Raw genomic sequence first — 21,592 nt, 5'->3', positions numbered from 1 at the left:
TAAGCCTAGCTAATATCCTTATAATTATTGATTTAAAATCTGGTTCAGACATTTTACTTATATCTCTGTTGACTAAATTCTTGACTGTGAGTTCTACTTGCTATTCTTTCTTTTGGGGCAGATTTTCCCATCTTGTCATTTTGTTCAGAAAAGAAGAGAAGAGAGAGGAAAAAAAAAAACCTCGGAAAACAAAAAACCTAGATCCTGGGTGTGTTTTGGTCCGCTTGTTAAACGAGTCTNATCTCAAAAAAAAAAAAAAAAGTAAATAAAATACAGTGAAAATAAATAATATATAAAGTATATATAAATATTACAAAATTAATAAAAAATTGAAAAAGGGAATTGAAAAAAAATAAATGAAAACAATAAAATAAAGAATAAAAGCAAAAAAGGAGCTAGTCCTTCTTTATTCAGAGCTGAACTCTGTGACACTCTATGAGCAGTAAACTTGGTGAGCAAGGTGTTTGTGCTGGTTCCCTGGGGTAGTGCCTGCTGGGCTGACTCTGGCTGGGGCACGGGTGTTGGGAGTGAGGGCGAGCTTGATGTAATCAGCTCCAGCTTCCACTAGGTGGCACCGTTTTGCTACCTAAAGGCTTTCAGTGCTGAAGGGTGCGATGAATATGGCTCTGCTGGACTCTCTCTTATTTTATTTTATTTACTTTAATTTTACTTATTTTATTTTAATTTATTATTTTATTTTTTTAATAGTTTATTGTCAAGTTAGTTTCCTTATAACACCCAGTGCTCATCCCCACAAGTGTCCTCCTCCATGCCCATCACCCCCACCCCCATCAGTTCTCAGCATTCAAGAGTCTCTCATGGTTTGCCTCCCTCCCTCTCCTCCACTATTTTTCCCCTTCTTCTCCCCCCATGGTCCTCCGTTAAATTCCTCCTAATCTTCCCATATGTGCAAATGTAAGGTATCTGTCCTTCTCTGCCTGACTTGTTTTGCTCACTGCTGGACTCTCTAGCCTTGGGGGTGAAAGTTTGTGCACTCCCCTCTCCACTCCACTCTTCATTGAGCCCTCACAGAAGAGTCATCAGTCTCCCTATTTGTGTCCCTGGTTCCATCTGAACCTGTGTTCACCCTGCCCACGTCCGAGCTTTTTTATCTCAGGCACACCACTGAGTTTCAAAACTCCAATTTTTAGGGACTCCCAGGAGTGGACCTGCAGTTTTCCCCCCGGGAAGTGGGAGGTGGCCCGCCATGCTTTTCCCTTTGCTGGCTGGTCCCAGGAGAGCCGTTGCACGAGTGCACAACATTTCACAGTTTATGGTAAAACAGAGCAGAAAGCCAGAGCCAAGACCTGCTTCTCTCTGTCGGCTTCCCTGCATCTGTGCCTGGGAGCAGTGCAGCACGTTGGTACCGGCCATTTTCCTTGCCATCCAAGGGATCTTCAGACCAAACTTTCACCCCTAGAATTCAGCCCTGCTTCACCACCTGAGCACCTGTAAGCTAGGCATGTCTGCTAGGGTAGCAGAGTTTTAAAATTTCAGATTTTGCACTCCACTGTGTATACTATTTTGCAGTGTCCTCTGTAAGCATGCACTGTCCCCACCAAGGTATCCATCTCTTTAACTTATCCAGGTGAACTCTGCACCTCCTACCTTCCAAAAGGTGGTCACTTTTCTATTTGAAGACTTGCAGTTTTTGTTCTCTCAGACCTCTGATTGATTTATTGGGTGTTCAGGATGATTTTATGAGCTGTGTTCAAGGGAGGAGACAAGCATAGGGTCCTCCTACTCCATCATCTTCTGCTATAATGTTTAAATGAGCCATGTACATTGCATAAAATGGAAGGGGGAAGATTTATACTATAATTAGTAATTTTCTAACTATTACTTAGCTCTCCAGAAGCAGATTCTTCTTTATACTTTTACTATTGAGTAATTGTTACTATTTTATGAATGCGAGGCCATTTGTCCCTTATGCAAATTTGTGGAAATAGAAGATATATGGTGTGTGGATACTTACTCTGTGGGAGTACCACACTTTTATTCAGTGGGAAGCATTGATTATAATTCAGGTCTTTCTTGAATCCCTTGCTCAGGATGGCATGAGGGATGTTGTTGATTTAGGAAATAGTCTTGCCTGTGAGCATAATTCTGCCAGTTCTCTAGAGCAGAGTTCTGCTAGTGCTTATGTAATGGCAACTGAACTCATAATGATAGCAGCAGCTAACCTTATGAGCTCTTCCTTGTTGTGGGGCATTCTTCTAAGTGCTGTGCTATATACATTAGCTTATTAAAATCTCAATAACTCTGTGAGGTGAGAGCTATTGTTATCTCTAATTTTCAGAGGATTCTGAGGCACAGAGAGATTAAGGAGTTTTTATATGGTTATAAAGTAGTATGTGACTCTGCTGGGATTTTAACTCAGGCACTCTGGCTTCTGAGCTGTAGTCCTGGTCAGGCACTCTGGCTTCTGAGCTGTAGTCCTGGTCATTCTGTTAGTGTCAATAATAGTAACAGCAATAATATTAATAACAACACGATAACCCTGTGTTCTTACTGTATATCAGGCACTTTGCTAAGTGCTGATCATATGAGGTAGATGCTATTATTAACCCCATTTTACTGATGAGAGAATGGAAATATAGCTAATAAATAGCAGAATAAGATTTTATCTCATATAGTCTGATTCCAAATTATCTTAATTACTTCTGTTGTATTCCTTGGAGTATAACATTACTACTAGTTCAACTACTTGGAGGAAAAGCATTATAGAAATCGAAGACAATAGCAATAACTTCTCTTTGTAATGTTGTTTTTTAGCATATTTAACAAATGTAGTTGATAATTGATGTGACTTTCCGTACTATTTAGTATTGCTGTCTGGGTTTTCCCAATTTATCAGTGTCTTCCAAGAACCCTTCTTGTAGAGGGCAGCAGAGACATAGCAGTGATGTCTCCTTGTAACCTACATTTTTCAGGAAGTGTGAAGGAAGTTGAATTTAAGTGACCTCTGTTAATTCTCATGTATTTTATGTAGTGATTCCTATGCAGATACAGGTTAACTAGCGTAGTAAATATCAGCCGACCTAATTAAGATTCATGCTTTTGTTGAAGCTGTATAACAGAATCTGGCTGGCACAAAAGAAAGATCTCAGAATAGTTCATGAAGTTTTAAAGAGAAAGCAAATGAGTTTTTCAAATTTGAAATATGAAGTCATTGTTACGAAACAGATGTTTTCTTTGTATACTTAACAGTATTGGTAGAACAAATGATTCAGTATCTTATAGAAGATGAAGTATGGAAAAGTTTCAACAAAGTGAGGGTAAACAAAAGTTTGTATTCTTACATAAGGGTAGATATTGTAACCCTTTACAAAGTGATTTGGCAAACTTTGAAAATCTTTCTAAATTTAATGATCATGTTTGTAATTTTATTTTTATTTTGATTCATTGGTTTATATAGGAATTTGAAAAGAATACATCTGATTTTACTTTTAATCAGTTTTGATGGTGAACTGGATGAAATGTTGTGACTAGATATGTCCTAATTGTTAATGTCTGAGGACTTTCTATTGCATACATTGTGTATGGACTTGAATTAATTTAATTATGATGATGAAAAACACTTATTTTGGAAATCAGCTCTCAAATATAATAATGTATATGTAAAAACTGACAAAATTTAATGTTTATAAAGGGAAGCCTGGAGTTTTTACTCATGTCTTTTCTTTGATTATGTTTTAAAGATTTCATTAGAGAAACATTGCAGTTCAGAAGAAATCCATATTCTATTGTGTTCCCATAGTAAAAAAAAAAAAAAAAGGGATGTTAGAACTTGTATTGAGGAGTGTGGGGTTCTTTTGTTTGTTATTTAATATTATAATTTGTGTGTATACAAGGCATACCTTGGAGACATTTAGGTTCTATTGTAGATCACCACAGTAAAGCAAATATTGTAAGAAAGGGAGTCAAATGAATTTTTTGGTTTCCCAGGGCATGTAGAAGTTGTATTTACACTATACAACTATTTGCTTATTAAGTGTGCAATAGCATTATGTCTAACAAAACAGTCTACTACCTTAGTTAAAAAACACTTTATTTCTGGGGCACCTGGGTGGCTCAGTTGGTTAAGCGTCTGACTTCAGCTCAGGTTATGATCTCACGGTTCATGGGTTTGAGCCCCGCGATGGATTCTGTGCTGACAGCCAGCTCAGAGCCTGGAGCCTGTCTTCGGATTCTGTGTCTCCCTCTGTCTCTGACCCTGCTCAAAGTCTCTCTCTCTCTTTCTCTCTTTCTCTCTCTCTCTCTCTCTGTCTCACAGAAATAAATAAAAAAAATTTTAAAAATTTAAAAAACCGCCACTTTATTTCTGAAAAGTGATAATCATCATCTGACCTTTCACAACTTATAATTACTGATCACAGATCGCCATCACAAATATAATAATAATATAAAAGTCTGAAATATTGTGAATTTTGAAAAATTACCAAAATGTGACCCAGAGACACAAAGCAAGTACATACTATTGGAAAAAATGGTGCTGATAGACTTGCTTGATGCAGGCTTGAAACAGACCTTCAATTGGCAAAAAAGTACAATTATCTGTGAAGCTTAGTAAGGTGAACTGCAATAAATGAAGTAATGCCTACATATATCATCTATATCTATATCTGTGATAGATATCTGATATCTATTCCTGATCTCATAACAAAGTATATTTTGGTATTGTTTCTTTTTATGGAAGTGAGTATGTGCTGATATCATTTGATAGCATCTGTTTCAGAATTTCATCCTTATTTTTCCAACATTTCCCTTCTTAATTGTCTAAACTTTAACTAATGAGATAGCAAGACAGTAACTATCAATTTCTCTTATATAAATGTTCCTCCTCTTTCACTGTCACCCTATTATCCCTTTTCCTCTCCTCTTCTCCTTCCTTTTGTTATATTTTCTGATACAAGGAGTGATTTAGAAAAAGGACTCCCTAGGAAATATTGTTACAACTATGTAATATTAAAAAGTAATGATATAGGGGTGCCTGGGTGCCTCAGCTGGTTAAGCCTCCTACTTTGGTTTAGGTCATGATCTCATGGTTTGTGAGTTCAAGCCCCACGTTGATGTCTGCCCTGACGGTGTGGAGCTTGCCTGAGCGTCATTCTCTCTTCCTCTTTCTCTGCCCCTCCCCTACTTGTGCTCATGTGTGTACTCTCTGTCCAAATAAATAAATAAAATTTTAAAAAGTAATGATATAAGTTATTACAAATGTGACTTTTAGAGTCCTCTAGTTTTCTAATATTAAAAACAATCCTTAGGAGTTCTTACATTAATGACAGAGTAGCATGTGTCAGACTATGTTTCTCACAAATAACAATGACAAATTTGAGACACAATATAGAAATACAAATACAAAATACATAAAATATATTTTATAAATGTATACAGAAATATAGAAAGGATATAAAACTATTTGAAGGTACAGTGAAAGGACATAGCAGGCAGAAACTGGAGGATGTTGACATTTGGAAGATTTTGCAAGGTTGAGTTTTTCACTTTTCACAGCTTTTTGCCTGAGGATAGGCCTCCATCAATGTTATACAGGGTGACTAAAAGTTGTATAGAAATGAGCACAAAATTTGGAGTGGCTGTAGGAGCCAGAAAGTTACTACCAGAGGAAGATGCCCCCAAATTCTGCATATAATTCATATAGGCTAAGAGGATTAAACAGATTTCAGTTGCTCTCCACCACAGGGGAGAGTTTGGAGAGTGTAGATATTCTTCAGAAGAGTGCTAGAATCCAGAGTCTGAAAATCTATCATTTGTAAGGTCCAGGGTACAATCCACATTTATTAGATACACACACACACACACACACACACACACACACACACACACAAGTATCACTTAAATGAAAAAGTGACTAATTAAGGTGAGTCCTGATATGACTCATGAATGAGTATCTCTTTTAACTATTTGGGGACATAAAGGAAAATAGGCACATAATGAATGCAAATATAAAAACATTAACAGAAAAACAAACTATAAGAAAGGAGGCAAATGAAATTTAATAATTAAATGTACAATACCTGAATTAAAAAATGATTTATTACATAAGATCATAGAAGATTGGGAATGAAGTCAATGAACTTGATAGATGAATAGAAATTATTTAATCCAAAAAGTGAAAAAGATTATAGAAAAATTAGCCTTAGAGACCGGTAGGATAGTATCAAAAGATCCAGCGGCACGTATTTAGTGGAATCCTAGAAGTAGAGAGGAGAAATTGGAGCAAAAATTTTCAGAAAAATAATGGTTGAAAATTAATCCCAGATTGGTGAAAGGCATAAATTTACATATTCAAGAAGCTCAGTAAACTCCAAACCAGGTAAGTACAAGAAAATCACACACATCATCATCAGTTGAAATGACAGATAAACAAAGAATCTTGAAAGCACCCTGAGAACTGATACAATAATAACAAATGATAGCTGACTCCTTATCAGAAACAGTGCTGGCCAGCAGGCAAGGAACACTTTTATATTGCTGGAAAAACAGAGGTCAACCCAGAATTCTACTATCAGTGAAAATATTATTTAAGAATGAAGGCAAACAAAGAGAAATAAAAATCAAAAGGTTTCATTCCAGCAGATATGCACTAAAAGATAAAGGAAGTTCTTCAGGCTGAAAAAAAGTGATACCATATGAAAGTTCAGATATTTAGGATGGAATAGAGGGAACTGCAGTTGGTAAACATGTGGAAAAATAAAAGTTTCCTCCTCACCAATTAAAAGAAACCTGTCAATTTAAATAAAAAATTACATTATGGTGTGGCATTTATGGCATATGTTGATGTAATATTACAGCTATAGAATAGGGATGGGCTAGGTAGATGGAATTATGTGCCTTATTGGGTTCTTATTTTATGTGACTGGTGGAATAGTAGCTCTAAGTCCACCGTGAAATGACAAAGGTGTATGTTATGATTCGTACAGCTAACACTAAAAAAAGAAAAATATATACAAAGAAATATAGCTTAAAAACAACAGAGTAATCAAAATAGAGGTAAAAGTGTATCCAGAGAATATAGAAGGAGATATAAAGGTTGTAACAGATTAACATAAACAGATGAGATGAAAAGATAACAAATAGCAAAATGATAGACCTAGATTAACCCTATCAAGAATTACATTAAATGAAAACTGATAAAGTATTTTATTGAAAAGGTAGAGATTGATACATTGGTAAAATGTAAGACCTCCGTATCTGCTGTCTACTAGAAATGCATTTTAAATGTAATGACACAGATAAAAAAATAAATGTATGAGGAAGTGGAGTTAAAATGGCAGAGAAGCCAGGGATCCTGGGCTTTTCTCATCTCTCTAACATGGCTGTATTGAAGTCCAGTCACTTGGAAGACCCAGGAAATCGATCTGAAGAGTGCCAGAAGGAGCTCCACAGCTAGAGGGAGACACCATGGCAGGTGTGAGGTATATGGGCGTGAATTGGGAAAGAGAAAAACAGCAGTGCCATGGAGAGGAGGGAACCTTTCTGTGGAGAGACAAAGGGAGAGAAAGAGAGGGGTTGAGAAAATGTGACATCGAGTTCACACAAGAGGAAACCTCTGGACCACAGACTTGAGAGCAGGAAGTACTGAGTGTCCCAGTTCTTTTTTGCAAAACAGGTTTGGAGCTCCAACTCAGGTTTTAGAAGTGCATGGCTTTCTCTGAAGTGGAGCCATGGCATGCGCTCCTGGGGAGGAAGGAGCTGGCCCCAGAGTACGTAGGATGGTGTAGAGTTCTCCGGGGCGCACTGGGAGAGAACTTTCCCCTTCCTGGAGTACTTTTGAAGAGGGTTTATTGCCTCCCCAAGGACAAAAACCCCTGCATGTGCCCTCAACAGTGTGGAAAGGGTGTACTCCAGAGAAGGGGAACAGATCTGTGCCATGCCAGGGCCTTTAAGACTTTGTGTTTTGAATCCCAGCCATGCACCAAAGAAAAAACACAAGACACTTTGGTGCAGGACATTCCCTTGCTAATCTGTGAGGGCTGCCTGAACATCGTGGCTGTGAGATCTCCTGTCTGGGGATAAGAGATTGGGGTGGCGCTATTTTCTCTCCAATACCAACATGATAGGACTTCAGAGAGCAACACCACAGTTTCCAGTGGAAATGGGATCAGCTGACACCAAGCTCTGACACCACCCCGCACCTCCCCGTGCCTGGCAATTGCTTATTTGCTGGGGTGAGACTGTGTCTGAGGCAACACAGCAGGCGTCTCCTCCAGACCAGCATAGCCAGCACTTCCCATCAGGTCTCTTTTCTTTTTTTTCTTTTGGAATCAAGCTCACAGTGTCTGTTCATTTCTTTTCCTTTTCTCTTTTTATGGGATCAGGCTTTTCAGTCTTTATTTTTTTTCTCCTTTTCTCCCCCCCTTTCTTCAGAATCAGCCTTAGAGGTTTTTGATTCTGGTTTTTGTTTGTTCCCTTTTTTCTCTTTTTGGGGATCAGGTTCCCTCCCCTCCCCTGTTTTCCAGGGTTACTTCAAGAAACAAATCAAAACACATGTAGTTAAAGGTCCAAACACTCCACCACTGCAAGCTTGGGTGAACACTGCAGAGGACTGACAAGTGGGAAAGAACAGCCGAAACATAACTGCAGAGCGCAGACAGCACATACCAGAAACGCATCCTGAAGGGCCAGGCTCTGGACAGTGTATGACCCCCTTTTAATATAGCAGTACACTTAGGTAAGGAAACATAATAGGGTTTTTAAAAACAAAAAAAGACAGAAACTTACCCAAAATGACAAGACAGAGGAATTCTCCCCAAAAGAAAAGTCAAGAAGAAATCATAGCCAGGGACTTGCTCAAAACAGATTTAAACAATATATCTGAAAAAGAATTTATAACAACAATCCTAAGACTATTAACTGTGCTTTAAAAAAAGCATAGAAGACACCAGAGTAACCCTTGCTGCTGAGATCAAAGACCTAAGAACTAGTCGGGATGAAATAAAAAGTGCTTATAACTGAGATGCAAAACAAACTGGATACAGTGACAATGATGATTTAAGAGGCAGAAAAGAGAAAAGGTGAAATAAAAGTTTAAATTATGGAAAATAATGAATGAAAAAAAGAAGAGGGAAAGGAAATTGTTAGGTCATGAGGGGAGAGTTAGAGAGCTTAAGTGATTCCATGAAATGAAGCAATATCTATATCATAGGAGTCCCAGAAGAAAAAGAGCGGGTAAAAGAGGCAGAAGGTTTATTTGAATACATTATAGCTGAGAACTTACCTAATGTGGGGAAAGAAACAGACATTCAAGTGCCTAGACATTCTGTGCCTAGAGGCACAGAAAACTCCACTCAAAATCAACAAAGACAGGTCAAAATCATGACATGTCATAGTGAAACTTGCAAAATACAAAGATGAGAGAATTCTGACAGCAGCTAGGGAGAAAAGGTCCTTAACCTATAAAGGCAGACACATGAGGTTAGCAGGAGACCTGTCCACTGAAGCTTGGCAAGCCAGAAGGGAGTGGCAGGATATATTCAGTGTGCTGAATGGGAAAAAATATGCAGTCAAGAATCCTTTATTCAGCAAAGTTGGCATTCAGAATAGAAGGAGAGATAAAAAGGGTTTCCCAGACAGAAACGAAAGGATTTTGTGACCAGTAAACCAGCCCTGCAAGAAATTTTAAAGGGAGATTCTTTGAGTGGAGATTAAAAAAAAGGAAGACCAAAGCAAAAAAGACTACAAAGAACCACAGAACATTATGGAAACACCAACTCTGCAGGAAACACAATGAATTAAATTCATATATTTCAGTAATCACTCTGAATGTAAATGGACTGAATGCTCCAATCGAAAGACATAGGGTATCAGAATGGAAAAAAAACAAAAACAAGATCCATCTATATGTTGTCTATAAAAGACTGATTTTAGACGTGAGGACACAGGCAGATTGAAAGTGAGGGAATGGAGAACCATCTATCATGCTAATGGAAATCAAAAGAAAGCCGAATAGCCATTCTTGTATCAGACAAACGAAGACTAACAAGAGATGAAGAAGGACATTATATCATAGTGGTCTACCCATCCAGGTGATAAAACAATTGTAAATATTTATGCCCCCAATTTGAAGGATACATATATAAACTAATTAATAAACATAAACTCATTGATAAAATACTGTAATTGTAAGAGACATCAGTACCCTGCTTACAGCAATGGATAGATTATCTGAGCAGAAAATCAGGGAAACAGTGGCTTTGAATGACACACTGGACCAGATCGACTTAACAGATACATTCAGAACATTTCATCCTAAAAGCAGGAGAAGATGCATTCTCCTCAAGTGCACATGGAACGTTATCCAGAATAGATCACATATTAAGTTACAAATCAGCCCTCAATAGGTACAAAAACATCAAGATCATCCCATGCCTATATTCAGATCACAGTGCTATGAAACTTGACATCAACCACAAGAAAAAATTTGCAAAGCCCTCAAATAAATGAAGGTTAAAGAAATCCTACTAAATGAATGGGTTAACCAAGCAATTAGGAAATTAAAAAAATACATGAAATCCAGTGAAAATGAAAACATGACAGTCCAAAACCTTTGGACTGCAACAAAGGCAGTCTTAAGGGGAAAGTACATTGCAATTCAGGCCTATCTCAAGAAGCAAGAAGAGGGGCGCCTGGGTGGCTCAGTCGGTTAAGCGTCCAACATCGGCTCAGGTCATGATCTCACGGTTCGTGGGTTCAAGCCCCGATCGGGCTCTGTGCTGACAGCCAGCTCAGAGCCTGGAGCCTATTTCAGATTCTGTATTTCCCTCTCTCTCTGACCCTCCCCTGATCACATTGTCTTTCTCTCTCTCTCTCAGAAATAAATAAAATGTTAAAAAAAAAAAAAAAGTAAGTAGAGTCCCAAATGCACAACCTAACCTTGTTTCTACTAGACATAGAAAAGAAGCAGCATAAAAAGCCCAAAGATAGCTGGAGAAGGAAAAAAATAAAGGTTAGAGCAGAAATAAACTAGATAGATACAAAAAAAGCAACAACAACCCAAAACACAATGGAACAGATCAATGAAACTAAGCTGGTTTTTTGAAAGAATAAACAAAATTGATAACCCCCAGCCAGACTTATCAAAAAAGAAGATGACCCAAGCAGATAAAAATCACAAATGAAAGAGGAGTGGTCACAATCAACACCACAGAAATACAAACAATTATAACAGAATAATGCGAAAAATCATATATCAACGGTTGGGAACTGTTGGTCAGTTGGGAAGGAATGGGCAAGTTCCTGGAAAATTGCATACTACCAAAACAAACAGGAAGAAATAGAAACTATGAACAGATGCATATCAGCAAAGAAATAGAATCGTTTATTAAAATGCTCCCAACAGGCAAGAGTCCTGGGCTAGATGGCTTCCCGGGGGAATTCTGACATTTAAAGAAGAGTTAATACCTGTTCCCAAGCTGTTAAAAAAAAAAAAATAGAAGTGGAAGGAAAGCTTCCAAATTCATTCTATGAAGCCAGCATTACCTTCATTCCAAACCTGGACAAAGACCCCACTCAGAAAGAAAATTATAGGCAATATCCCCGATGGACCCAGATGCAAAAATTCTAGCTAACTGAATTCAACAGTACATTAAAAGAATTAGTCACCATGATCAAGTGGGATTTATTCCTGGGCTTCAGGGCTGGTTCAGTGTTTGCAAATCAATCAATATGATGCATCACATTGGTATAGAAAGGATAAGAAGCGTATGACCTTCCAATAGTTGCAGACAAAGCATTTGACAAAATATAGCATCCTTTCTTGATAACTGTCAAGAACATAGGTATACAAGAAACATACCTCAGCATCATAAAGGCCATATATAAAAGGCTCACAACTAATATCAGTGGGCAAAAACAGAGCTCTCCCCTTAAGGTCAAGAATATGACAGGAATGTCTGCTCTCATTACTGGTGTTCAACATAGTTTTGAAAGTCCTGACTTCAACAATCAGCCAACAAAAAGAAACACAAAGCCTACAAATTGGCAAAGAAGAAGCCAGACATTCACTCTTTGTGGATGACATTACATTCTACATAGAAATCCTGAAAGACTCCAGCAAAAAACTTCTAGAACTGTTACCTGAATTCAGCAAAGTTGAGGATACAAAGTCAACGTATATAAATTGGTTGCATTTTTATACACCAATAATGAAGCAGCAGAAAGAGAAATCAAGTAATCTGTCTCATTTACAATTGCACCAAAAACCCCAAGATACCTAACAATAAACCTAATCTAAAAGGTAAAACATGTGTATGCTGTAAAGTATAGGAAGCTTATGAATGAAATTGAAGACAAAAAATGGGAAAATACCCCATGCTCATGGATTATAAGAACATACTGTTGAAATGTTGCTACTACCCAAAGCAGTCTACACATTCAGTGCATCCCTATCAAAAAACATTAGCCTTCTTCACAGAGCTAGAATAAACGATCCTAAAATTTGTATGGAACCAGCAATGGCCACGAATAGCCAAAGTTATGCTGAAAAAGCAAAACAAATCTCTAGGCATCACAATTCCAGACTTCAGCCTGTATTACAAAGCTGTAATCATCAAGACGGTATGATACTGGAACAAAAGCAGACACATAGATCATTGGAATAGAATAGAGAACCCAAAAATGGATCCACAGATGTATGGCCAACTAATCTTTGACAAAGCAGGAAAGAGAATCCATTAGAAAAAAGATAGTTTCTTTAACAAATGGTGCTATGAAATCTGGACAGTGATATGCTGAATAATGAAACTGGACAATCTTCTTATATGATACACAAAAATAAATTCAGAATGATGAAAGACCTAAATATGAAACAGGAAATCATCAGAATCCTAAAGGAGAAAACAGGCAACAACTTTTTTGACCTCGGTCACTAGATCTGTCTCTGGAGGGAAGGGAGATAAAAGCGAAGTTGAAATATTGGTGGGTGGGGGGATAGGATAAGTGGGTGATGGGCATTAAGGAGGGCACTTGAGATTAGCACTGGATGTTGAATGTAAGTTATGAATCACTGGGTTCTACTCATGAAACCAATATTAAACTGTATGTTAGCTAACTTGAATTTACAAAAATTTAAAAAAATATGAAATAAGATGTAGCATGCAAATAGTAATTATGAGAATGCTAGATTGGTTATATTAATATTAGATAAAATCGATTTCAACCAGTATTAATGGAGATAATGAAGGGCATTTCATAATGAAAGCACTTAGGAGGAAGACATGTCAGCCACAAATTTGTAAATGCTGTAATCACAGACAGAAATTTTAACACCATGCTGTCTATAAATTATAGAAAACCTAGAAAAAAACCAATCAGTTTGAACATAGATGATCTGAAAAATAGTATCAACCACTCTGACTGAATTGACATTTTCAGAACATCACATGTAACTGGAATATACCAGAATGCACATTCCATTCAAGTGTACATGTTGTGCATACCAAGATAAACCATATATTGATCCATAAATCTTTTCAATAAATTTCAAAAAATTGAAGTTGTAAGAATGTAATTTCTAACCATGATAGAATTTAAAGTAAATCATTAATAGTTCCATGATATGCATGGAACCAAATTTGGAATTAAAACAATGTAATTTTCCATAGTTAATCTACAGATTTAATGCAATCAAAATCATTTTTTTCCCTAGAGGCATTTTTTTTTAAAGTATGTGTGACTGTCTTCATTATATTACTTTAAGTCACTTTAAGCTTACATTAATTGTAAAAGATCAGGTCCATATTTGTAATAATGGTGTTTTTCTTATTTCAAGTTCTAGGAATACCACTTGATACAGTTTTAAATTTTTATTGTTATAATTGACATATTTCATTATATAAGTTTTAGGTGTGCAACATAATGATTCATATTTGTACATATTGTGAAGTGATCACAACAATGTCTAGTTAACATCTCACCATGTATATAGAAAAAAAAATTTTGGGGGGGCTCCTGGGTGGCTCAGTTGGTTAAGTGTCTGACTTTGGCTCAGGTCATGATCTCACGGTTTGTGGGTTTGAGCCTCGTTTTGGGCTCTATGCTGACAGCTATCTCAGATCCTGGAGCCTGCTTCAGATTCTGTGTCTCCCTCTCTCTTTGACCCTCCCCTGCTTATGCTGTCTGTCTCTCAGAAATAAATAAAACATTTAAAAAAATTTTTTAAAAAGAAAAAAACCTTTTTTTCCCCTTGTGATAAGGACTTTTAAGATTTACTCTTAGCAACTTTCAAGTATACAGTACAACATTATTAACTATAGTCACCATATTATACATTACATTCCCATAACTTAATTATTTTATACCTGAAAACTTAAATCTTCACTGCTTTTCCCACCTCCAAGCCCTGCCTCTGGCAACCACCAGTCTATTCTTTGTATCTGTGAATTTGGAGATGTTTTTATTTGTTTTGTTTTTTTAAATTTCACATATAAGACAGTGTTTGTCTTTTTCTTTGTTTCACTTAAGCTAATGGCCTCACAGTGTGTCAGTGTTGTCACAAATAAGATTTTCTTTTTTTGTGGTTGAACACTTCCATTTTATATACATACCACATCTTTAGCCATTCATCTGTTAGTGGACAGATTGCATCCATATCTTGTCTATTGAAACTAATGATGCAGTGAAAATTAGGGTGGCATGTGTTTTTTCCAATTAGTGTTTTTGTTCACATAAATATCAGAAGTGGACCATTACTGGACCATATGGGGATTCTGTTTTTAATTTTTTGAAGAACTTCCATACTGTTTTCCACAGTGTCTGTACCAATTTAGATTCTCACCAACAGTGCACAAATTTAGATTCCTTTTTTACACACTCTTGGCAATCCAGTAAAACCTTGGATTGCGAGTAACTTGTTCTGTGAGTGTTTTGCAAGATGATCAAACATTTCTAATAAATTTTAACTTGATAAGCAAGTCTTGCAATATGAGTATTAGGTGACACCAAATGTCACATGATCACCACTGAGCCAGTGGTTCTTCTCTTTTACTGAGGGCTTGTTGGCGATCGTCTCCCAAGCTTGGATGCTCCGTCTCAGGCTGTAGTGTTTGGCAGCAATCAGTGATTTTTTTCAGAACGTTGGAAGGTACCCACAACTGGGTATGTTTTTTGTCACTTCAAAGCACCTATGGACAACCCTTTGCTTTTCTGTACAAGAGTAAACTTAGGAATGCTTTGCTTCATTCTAGATGAGGCTGCCATCTTTCCTCTGCTGCCTTATTGCCATTACCTTAAATACAGTATATGACAAGAGTTTATTAATACTGTAGTCAACATTCATGCAAGCATATACAATGGCCTCTATGCAGAAAAAGGTTGAAAAGAAAGGCAGTAAGAAGATTTGTAAGTGCAAAATTGCAAGATTTTATAAGAAGTCTACATCTGCATCTAGTCTGCAGAGGAGGAAGAGAAAAAGGCAGAGGAATCTCTCAAGTGAGATTAGGGAGATATATAAAATGTGGGAAACAGTGCAAAATTTTGTAGAAAAGCACCACCTAAATAAGGCTGTAGCAATGAGAATGATGAATCTGTTTAATGACAATGCCATGTCACATTTACTCAAAATCCTCAAAGGAGGCAAAAGGAAATATCATTGGATAGGTTCCTTGTTAAAGTTACATGAAAAGAAAGATTCTATCCGTCAAGCCAATAGATAGCAGTGATTCTGTTAGTGAAAGTCATCCTACACAATAACCCTCCTCTCTCGTCTCCTCACACCAGCCACAAAAGTTTTCAAAGGTTAAGTGCAGGTTAATTTGTTTATTTTTCTTTTTTATTTTGTATTACATTTTAGTGTTGTAATCATTTCTATATGAATATTTTTGGGGCTGCAGATTGAATCCTCTGAGTTACCATTATGGGGAAATTTGCTTTGATGTAGAAGTGCTTTATTACAAGCATGTTTCTGGAACAAAGTAGGCTTGCAAACCAAGGTTTTATTGTACTTGTTATTGTTTGTCTTTTTGATTATAGTCATTCTAACAGGTGTGAAATGATACCTCATTGTGGTTTTGATGTACGTTTCTCTGATGATGAGTGATATTGAGCATCTTTTAATGTGTCTCTTGGCCATCAGTATGTTCTTTGGAAAAATGTTCAGTTTTTAGTCAGGTTGTTTTTCTACTGTTGAGTTGTATGAATTCTTTATGTGTTGGATATTAACTTTTGTCAAATACGGGATTTCCCACATAGAATGTTGGCTTTTCATTTTATGGAAGAATTCCTTTGCTGTGCTGAAGATTTTTAGCATGTTACAGTTCTACTTGTTCTTTTTTGCTTTTGTTGCCTTTACTTTTGCAGCCAGATCGGAACCTCAGAGGCCAAGACCAATAGTGAGTAGTGTACCATCTTTGTTTTTTCTAGGAGTTTTATGATTTCAGGTCTCACAATCAAGTTTTTAATCCATTTTGAGTTGATTTTTGTGTATGATGTAAGATTGTGGGTCTAATTTCATTCTTTTGCATGTGGTGGTTATTTTCTCAAAATCATTTATTGAAGGGAATGTCTATCCTTTCCATGTTTTATATTCTTGACATTTTTGTTGTAAATTAATTGATTAGTTGACCACATATACCTGGGTCTAATTCTGGGCTCTGTGTTGTGGTCTATTGATCCATTTGTCTGTTTTTAAGCTAGGACCATACTGTTTTGATTACAATAGCTTTGTTTTTTGCTTTTTTAAAAAAATTTAAATGCAGGTCTAAGTTTATTTATTTTGAGAGAGAGAGAACAGACTAGCATGAGTCTGTTCATGGGAGAGGCAGAGAGAGAGGATCCCAATCATGCTTTATGCTTTCAGCTTTCATGGAGCTCTATTCCAGGAACCATGAGATCATGACCTTAACTGAAACCGAGTCTTAAACTTAACCAATTGAGTCACCCAAGCATCCCTGCTTACGATAGCTTTGTAATATAATATGAAATCTAGGAATGTTATACCTCCAGCTTTGTTCTTTCTTAAGATTGTTTTGGCTATTTGGGTTTTTTTGTGGTTCCATACAAATTTAAAAACATTTGTTCTATATCTGTCAAAAGTGACATTGTAAATTTTAGGGATTGCATTGAATTTGTAGATTGCTCTGGGTAGCATTAACATTTTAACAGTGTTAAGTTTTTCAATCCAAAAGAGTGGAATATCTATTTATTTATCTTTGTTAATTACTTTAATCAGTGTCTTACATTTTTCATTGTACAGGTCTTTCACCTCCTTGGTTAAATTTATTTCTTGGTATTTCATTCTTGTTATGTAATTGTAAATGGGATTGTTTTCTTAATTTCTGTTTTTACTACTTTGTTATTAGTGTGTAGAAATGCAACAGATTTCTGCATATTTATATTCTGCAACTTTACTGAATTCATTTATTCTACCGTTTTTTGGTGGAATCTTTAGGATTTTCTATATGTAATATCATATCATCTGCAAATACTCATCATTTTACTTCTTCCTTTCCAATCTGGATGCCTATTATTTCTTTTCCTTCCCTAATTGCACTGGTTAGGACTTCCTGTACTCTGTTGAATAAAAGTGATGAGAATTGGCATGCTTGTTTTGTTGCTGATCTTAGAGAAAAAGTGATGTTAGCAGGGCTTGTCATGCGGCCCTCATTATGTTGAGGTACATTCCTTCTATATCCACTTTATTGAGTATTTTGATCATAAATGGATGTTGAATTCTGTCATGCTATTTCTACATCTTTTGAGATGATCAAATGATTTTTGTTTTATTTATATGGTATATCACATTGATTGATTAGCAGATGTTGAACCACCTTGCATCCCCAAAACAATACCCACTTGATTGTGGTGAATGAGAATTTTAATGTATTGTTGAATTTGGTTTGCTAATATTTTATTGAGAAGTTTTGCATTTACATACATCAGGGATGTTGTCTTTTCTTGTGTGTAAAATGAGTTTGAAAGTGTACGCATAATTTCTATTTTTGAAAGAGTTTGAGAAATGTTTGGTAGAATTTACCAGTGAAGGCCTCTGGTTCTGGACTTTTGCTTGTTGGGAGATTTTTGATTACTGATTCAATGTCCTTACCAGTGAGTAATCAGTCTGTTAAAATTTTTTATTTCTTCATGATTCAGTCTTAAAAGGTTGAATGTTTCTAGGAATTTATCCATTTCTTGTAGATTGTAAAATATGTTGGCATATAATTGTTCTTTGTAGTATTTTGTGATTCTCTGTGTTTAGTTATAATTTCTGATTTTGAGTCCTCTCTCTTTTTTTTATTGCTGAGTCTTGCTAAAGGTTTGCCAATTTTATTTATCTTTTCACAGAACCAGCTCTTAGTTTCATTGATCTTGTTATCTTTTTAGTCTATATAATTTATATCCACTCTGTTATTTTCTTTCTTCTACTAACTTTGCACCTAACTTGTTCTTCTTTTTCTAGTTCCATAAAGTATAATGTTAGGTTGTTTATTTGAGATTTTTCTTCTTTCTTGAGGTTAGTATTTCTATGAACTTTCTTTGAACTGCTTTTGTTGTTTCCCATAAGTTTTGGTATAGTGTATTTCCATTTTCTGTTGTCTCAAGGAATCTTATTATTTCTCCTTTGATTTCTTCATTGTTCAGTAGTATGTGTTAATCTCCACATATTTGTCAATTTTCCAGTTTTCTTTTTGTAGTTGATTTTTAGTTTCATACTGTTGTGATTGGAAAAGATGGTTGATAATTTCAGTCTTTTTAAATTTAGTAGGACTCATTTTGTGGCCTAACATGTGATCTATTCTGGAGGTTGTTCAATGTGCTCTTGAGAAGAATGTGTATTCTGCTGCACTGGATGGAATGTTCTGTATATATCTGTTCAGTTAATCTGGTAAATGTGTTGTGTAAGTCCAGTGTTTCTTTATTGATCTTCTGTCTGGAGGATCTATCTGTTATGAAAATGAGGTATGAAAGTTCTATACTATTATTGTATTGCTGTTTGTTTCTCCCTTTAGGTCTGTTAATACTTGCTTTATATATTTAGATGTTCTAGTTTGGGTGCATAAGTATTTGCAAATGTTACATCTTTTTAATCCCTTCACTTTCAGTCAGTGTATGTCCTTAAATCTGAAATGAGTCTCTTGTAAGCAGTGTATACTTGATTTTTAGTTTCATACTATTGTGGTTGGAAAAGATGATTTGATATAATTTCAATCTTTTTAAATTTAGTAGGACTCATTTTGTGGCCTAACATATGATCTATTCTGGAGGATTTTAACCCATTTAGTCACTCTATGTCTTTTGATTGTAGAATTTAGCCTATTTGTATTTAAAGTAATTATAATGAGTATGTGCTTATTGCTATTTTGTTCATTGTTTTCTAGCTGTTTTGTAGTTCCTTTCTGTGTCTTTCTTCTCTTGGTCTCTTCCTTTGTGGTTTGATGATTTTGTTAGTGATATGCTTAGATTCCTTTCTCACAATCCTTCTTCTTCTTTTTTTTTAATAGGCTCTAATTCACTTTATTTTCTTGTATAAAACTATGTGGTGGCCACAGCTGTAGCCAGGGTCCTCTGCACGGAGACTCTGGTGTGTGTCTTTACAAGCTGGTCAGTGAATTCCTGATAGGGAGACTTGGTGAACACAGCCTCTTTCCAGAGGTCAGGAGTGAGCTAGCAGTAGGTCTTGGAAATGGCATCAAAAGTGGTCTTAGTGAAGTTACTCAGAGTGGCAGTGTAGCCCTTGGCCAAGATGTAGCAGTTGTCCATACCAGCCATCATTAGTAGCTTCTTGGGCATGGGCAGAGACAGTACCAGTGCCTTTTGGGGCAGGGATGAGGTGGACCAGCACAAAGTCACAGCAACCAGTCACCTTGCATGGGATAGTGTGGGAATGCGGGTCTTGTTTCCCCAGTAGCCTTGCCGCATGGGGATGATGGAACGCTTGGCCATGATGATGACCCTACAGATGGCAGTAGCTACTTCCTTAGAGCACTTAACACCCAGACCGATCTGTCCATTATAATCTCCAATGGCAGCAAATGCCTAGAACCTAGTCTGCTGACCAGTAGGGGTCTGCTTTTGCATAGGCGTAATCTTCAAAACTTTATCCTTGAGGGGTGCCCCCAGGAAAATAATGATCTCAGATTCCTTGATGGACAGGGAGAAGAGATAGATCTCCTCCAGAGAGTCAGTCTTCATGTTTTGACCAGGTAGCCCAGCTTGGTGGTGAGGAACCACTCCTTGTCTTTGGCTTTACCTCTGTGAGTTCTGTGGCCATGTACCTGGTCCAGTTGCTGCTGCTGAAACTGCCATGGAAGCCACTGTGACCTCCCATTCCAATGCTCTTGGCCCTCTTAGAGCACTGACATCATCTGCCATTTGTTTGCTCAGAGAATAATCTCCTTTCTCACAGTTTTTTGGAAATCTACCATAGGTTTTTGCCTGGTGGTTCCCATGAAGCTTAGTATAACAACCTCTATTTATTTATAACTACTTTAAGTTGATAATGTAAGCTTGAATGCATTCTAAAACTCCTCATTTTTACTTCCTCTACCCCATGTTTTTTGGTTTTCATGTCACATTTTACATATTTTTTATCTTGTGTATCCCTTAACTAATCATTATAGTTATACTTATTTCTACTACTTTTGTCTTTTAATTCTTATGTTAGCTTTATAAGTGATTAATCCATCATTTTTACCATATGTTTACCTTTACTAATGATATTTATACTTTCATATCTTTTCTTGTTTTTTAATTTATCAAAATAATTTTCTTTTAAGAAGCCCCCACTGCTGACAGCCCCACTGGCTGGCTCTCCATCATTTTCCTCCCCAACTGGGACACAGCTGGAGAGGTCCTGAGTGGCCCAAGTGCCTTTTGCATCTTTCCTACCCAGGACATCTTGGAGGGCAGGGAGGAGAGTGCCCTAGGTCCATAGTGAATAGATGCTTGTCTTCATGACTATTCCAGGCCCAGGATGTAGTTGATGCCTACACCAGGCCAATGATGACAGGATGCTAGGCTACCAAGTATTGAACCCAACCCATCAGTTGCCCATACATGATGTGAGGCCTCTCCTAGTGGTTGCTGAACATCCTTTGAGGTCTGCCTTCTCTTTGTAATAGGGACATGCCTACTTCTTTCTGATAATGCACCAGCCGAGGATGCAGAACTCATGGAATACTTGATTGCAAGACTGCTTATATATGTTCTTGATGACTTTTCACTGACATCCACAAAGATCTGCTGCTCACACATGGCACACACACTAAGAGATGTTTAATAGGCATGTGCAACTCACTGTAGAACGCTGTGATTGATGCCATCTAGTCTGCACACGTTTCTGCAGTCTCCTTCAAGAACTCCATAGTAGAGGCCTCTGAAGAGGAGAGAAATGCCAAAGTCCATGGCATCTTCTGATTTGATTTTGAATAATAAATGGAGATCAGAGAGGGTAAACATGAAGCCACATAGCCAACAATGATGGTGGTATAGATGATTTTTATAGATTAACAGGAACCACTTATAGGCTGACCTTGGAGTTGTCTGTACTAGCAATGAAAATGGCGGCAGTGGTAGAGGTTGAGGTTGGAGGAAGTGCTGCTAGGAAACAGAAGCTGGATGAGGTTGTTATGTCAGC

General features: G+C 36.9%; 1 protein-coding gene and 2 pseudogenes across 2 annotated transcripts in view; 1 reads left to right on the top strand and 2 right to left on the bottom strand.

Moving 5' to 3' along the window:
- SPIDR (scaffold protein involved in DNA repair) overlaps positions 1-21,592 on the top strand; it is a 469,654-nt gene that overhangs the window by 44,766 nt on the left and 403,296 nt on the right. The window lies entirely within an intron of this gene.
- LOC144235092 (small ribosomal subunit protein uS5 pseudogene) lies at positions 19,489-20,853 on the bottom strand (annotated as a pseudogene).
- LOC144235091 (E3 ubiquitin ligase RNF121 pseudogene) lies at positions 20,914-21,414 on the bottom strand (annotated as a pseudogene).

The sequence above is a fragment of the Crocuta crocuta genome, unplaced genomic scaffold (genome assembly GCF_008692635.1).
Source record: "Crocuta crocuta isolate KB4526 unplaced genomic scaffold, BGI_CrCroc_1.0 scaffold381, whole genome shotgun sequence".
NCBI lineage: Eukaryota > Metazoa > Chordata > Mammalia > Carnivora > Hyaenidae > Crocuta > Crocuta crocuta.
Note: the sequence above shows the minus strand (reverse complement) of the source record. Positions and strands in the feature narration are given on the sequence as shown.